The following is a 5,000-nucleotide window of genomic DNA, read 5'->3' on the forward strand; positions in this document are numbered from 1 at the left end:
TGACCGTCTGTCCAGAGGGAACCCAGTGGATGTAGATCGTGCCCTTGCTGTCGAGGAAGGGGATCATCATGAGGGTGGACTTGCTCTGTCTGGCCATCTTGGGTCTGGGGGAGCCAGGATGCTTCCGCTGGAAACTCTGACTCTTGGTTTCCGGGTCATAGTAGTTGATCCAGCTTTCATCACGGGCCACCAGAGCTATGAGTACTCTTGGATCTGAGTTGATAAGCTGACTGACTTCAAACTGTTCAGTTATTGACACTCGACGATCCTCATCCATAAAAGTACGATTTTTCCCCACCAGCTCCGGTGTTCTGACTTTCCTCCCCCTCCCACACCTCTCTACCTCTCTACTCTCTACCTCCCATTAAACATTTTGCGTCAACGAAACACGGATGCTCTGCTCATGCGAGTTAATCCATAAGCAGGTCTGAAGCAGTTCATAAGTCTGCGTAGCGTTCTTTCCGATTTTAACGTAAAATTTTATAGCGCATCGCGATTCCAAAGTGTCCTTCCGTCCCGACTGCATTCTGCAAAAATCAGCTGTGACCAGTGTGGTTCAGTGGGGTTAGCTTAACTTCCACGTACAGCCGTCTCTTTCAACATGGAATAACAATAAATGGTGTGTTATCTCATTAGACATATGGTAATGACATATCAAAATTACAAGAGGTGTGGGATGATTATATCTGCCCCTACGAAAAAGGTCTCAAAGCTTATAGGCACTTCGTAGCTCTACTGGATCACCACTCCTCGCTACCACTCGAAATTACTGATATATATGTATTCATTCCTTGTGATCTGGCGTGATATTCTTTTAGTCATAATATATCTAATAGTACTTTGTGAACATGTAGATAATCTGACATTATAATATACCATACTTGTTATTTAAAGTGTTTCCTACACCCAAGTAGTACTGTGTGAAGTTAAATCTAATTTCATATCCTTCACATAATGGTGGCAGGTTGAGCTTAACCTTGCCTTTTATAAGATACGTGTCCCGCTCGCCACGTGTCCACATTTTGAGTCTTTGCAGCAACAAGTGTCCAGCCAGAAGATGAGAGAGAGAGAGAACGGCGCACTTCTGAAATGATGGTAAGTTCCAGCTGAGAATTAAGATATTCTTCGAGTTTCTTAGTCTTTTTCTTTCCCGGGCTGTTTCTGTCCACCCAAGTGTTGTGCTTAGTATTGCCGCATTGTTATCTTCCCGATTTTCAATTACTGTGTGATTTTACAGGCGAATCGTGTGATCTCGTTTTATAACTGTTCATGAGTGAATTACGATGCGGTATAATTTTTTCAGGAATACAGCTGATACGACGGAATTATTATTAGGGTTCGCTTTGGTGCACCCACAATCGACCTCTCATTCTCTGACTTACCACACTGAACCTTCTACGGCCACTCCTTCGTCTGTATTCTCTTCCTCCTCCCTAGACCCTCTCACTGACTCTCCTTCCTAAAATCACTGTTCCACCCCCACCATGACTTTGCAACCACACCAAACATTCAATATATTGCAGAAATTCGATGGAGCTTCCATCCCGGTCGAAAACTTCTTCGAAGATGTTGAGCCAATGATTGTTCAAAGGGGCGTGTCTGGAGACGATACGGCGTTTACAGCCAAATGCGTTAATGCGGCCATAAACGCGTGTAGTGATCCAGTCGGCCGAGAAATCCCACTGGTCCTACTACACGTGCAAAAATAAAAATGATACAAATGACCAACAAGTAGAGGGACAGTTGATTATGTGTGTTGTCTATATCCACCGCGAAGGAACCGCTGATGGTAGCGGGAAGCGAGGAGGATTCCGACGAGAGAAAAACCTGAAAGTCTACGTTAACCCATGTTAAACTTTAGTGTAGACTGTGTCCATTAGCGTTCAGCACGTCTACCTTCACAGTGCAGGTCGTGTGTGTGAAATGGAAAATGAATGACGTAATGATAAGTTATTATTAGGGTTCTATATTCACCAAGATCCGAAAAATATTTCCAACTTAGTCTATATACAAATATTCAGTGTAGTTTGCGAAGATCATCACTGCAAAAGTTCGTTACACACCGTGCAGGTAGTATGTTAGTATTTGCAGGCTACTCAGAGTAATTATCATTATGCTGTTCATCAGTAACCAAAAGTTTATTGTATGGCTGTAATTTGGGTGAGTTATCGGAAATATTCTTATGGTAAAATTCTGTTTTCACGATCTATTAATGTCCTTTTACAGGCCTCACAATCCACAAATATATATTATAACTCATCTCCCACATTCTATACTGACCTTTTGTATGCCGTGGCCCTGGAAAACCTCGTAAGCCAAGATGAATCCCGGGGAAAAAACACAAAAGGCTGAGCAGGACCTTTATTGCCTTTATTGAGTTAGTGATCTCCGCGCTGACCTTTCACCTGGCCGCCGTTTTCTTCGCGGCTCACCTGAGCGTCTTATAGATAGTTCAACGAGCCTAAGGGGGTCGTCAGGCTGCCCGCTTGTACTTAAGCATTTATAAGGCGCGGGAATAATTAGGTAAGCCTTATCATCGGTTCACTACACGCGTCTCGAATTAACTTCCGCGGACGTCAGAAACGCACTTGACGCGTTCAAAACAATGAGTTGCGTGCCTGGAAATCTTTGAAAAGACATTCTCAAATTCTCTTTTAAATCGCCATATACAAATCATTGCCTCCAATTTGCAAGGCTCATTCAAATGAGGCCTGCGTCCTTATCTGAAGAAGACGCATAGATCATTTATTAATCAAGTTAGAATAAAGGTTTGGAAATGGGTGTCAGGCATTCCAGATAACAACGACTCCCTATTCAAATCCGCCATCACTGACAAACATATACCCGCTGTGACTTATATGGTAAAATCCATACTGGCAGCTTCCCTTCCCCTATCGGTTCAGGATAAAGTTTGCAGACCTTGCTCCGATGTCTCGCTCACACAGTCGGTAAGGGAAAAAAAACACCTTTTCCCAGCAGATCAAAGCAACAAAGTAAGAAAATACCACACCACAATAGCCATGGGGAACAACACACCCACAGCTCTCAGGGAGGGCAAAACTGACGTACTTCTTGGTGTAATAACCATAACACGGGAACACATTCGCTTAAACATAACAACAGACACAATTCACCCAGGCGCAACCAACCTCTTGTCACGAACTGGGCACCAAACCTGGATTAGTGTTTTAAATGTTGTGCGAAAGGTCACGGCGCCAACGCCTGTCACTCACCCCCATCCTGCCCCTACCATGGGTCACGTTCACACCCATGAGCGGACAGGGCGACGCTTCCGGAGCAGGTAAATCAAACATATTACCTGCTCCAGCAACGACAAACAAACCGCCATTTTTTAAGGGAAAAGCTCCAAAAAGACCAGGCAAGCAAATTACAGCTAAAGTTCACCACATTATATCGACGAGTTGCATCCCCAATGATGACTTTCAGCCACCATTGTTGCCATCAATGATAAACCTGCGTATTTCTTTTTAGATATAGGATCATCTTGCTCTGCTGTCTCCTTAGAAACTTTACGTAATTTCGGATTATCATTACCTTGTCATCTCACCATTGGAAACAGGAAACACCGCGTCGACCACTGGCAGCACAGTCATCAACATTGCAATCGGAACAACATTCATCGCTCATTAATTCGTTGTTATGGAGTCAAATTCCTCTCTCGGGGAATCTATTATTAGGACATGATTTTCTGTTTCGGGCGGGAATTTCACTGCATCCTCGAAATAATACTTTTACTTTTAATGGTTCTACATACCCCTTGACGACCCCCTCCTGCTTATGGACGCATCCTCACCCTTTCATGCAATTCATGACTTACCATGCAAATACACTCACCCCGTACTCACACCCTACCAACCCCCAGCACCTACCCCCGTCATTCCCTCGCTCCTCCCCTCACCGCGCGTGTAGCAATTCTGACATTGCATTACAAAAGAAAGAAAGAAAGAAAGAAAGAAGGAAAGAAGGAAAGAAAGAAAGAAAGAAAGAAAGAAAGAAAGAAAGAAAGAAAGAAAGAAAGAAAGAAAGAAAGAAAGAAAGAAAGAAAGAAAAAAGACTGGTAGCCGCCACCACGGGACTAGGGGTACCGACTCTTAGACTTTGTTAATTAATGGATTTATTTAAGGTGATTTGACCGAGTTGGAGGCTGTGTTCAGTATTCATAACAATCTTGGTTCTCGGTTAGTCTTTTCCAAGTCTACTTCTTGCTCACTTATGGTTCATTTTCTTTTAAAGGTTTCTCTAAGGGTTATCTTAGTAATTTTTTAGTACTGATTTTAGATCATAAGGAGAAAATCAAAGATTTATTGTTTGATATATATATATATATATATATATATATATATATATATATATATATATATATATATATATATATATCAATGTATGTATATTATATATATTTGTGACACACTAATCAAAAAGTATAACAAACAAGAACAAGTACATGCAAATGAATTACAGACTTATACAGGCACAGACAAAAATGTACATACAAATAAAAACACAGACAAATACATGCGTAAACGAACGACAGACAATTACACAAACTACACCGATATACATACATATGAACGAACACGACACTCGCGAAATGTTTGCTATATAACACTACTAAATGTCACGAGAACACTTTCTGGAAACGATTATCGCCGTCGGCTAGCGCTCGCTTTTATCAGGGCACACGGAGCGTAATATTATTCAAACACGGGGATACATGGCCTGATTTTGTCTATGTGTTGACGTAGAACTACCAAGGTAGCAGCAGCGGCAAGGTAGCGTCTGCTTCGCGGTTCTTCCAGATTTCCGGGGTTACCTTTGTGACTCGGCGGCGGGAACACAGGTTGTTAGTCAACCTATGCAGCCTGAGGTAACGAGTTGTTTATGCAAGCAGACCGCTTCTGCAGCGGTTCCGGGACGTCGTCTGAATTGGCTAAGGTCAGGTGCGGTCATTATGGTGTCCAAAGCAGTGCATATCTGCG

Source organism: Penaeus monodon, chromosome 11 (genome assembly GCF_015228065.2).
Source record: "Penaeus monodon isolate SGIC_2016 chromosome 11, NSTDA_Pmon_1, whole genome shotgun sequence".
Taxonomy (NCBI): Eukaryota; Metazoa; Arthropoda; class Malacostraca; order Decapoda; family Penaeidae; genus Penaeus; species Penaeus monodon.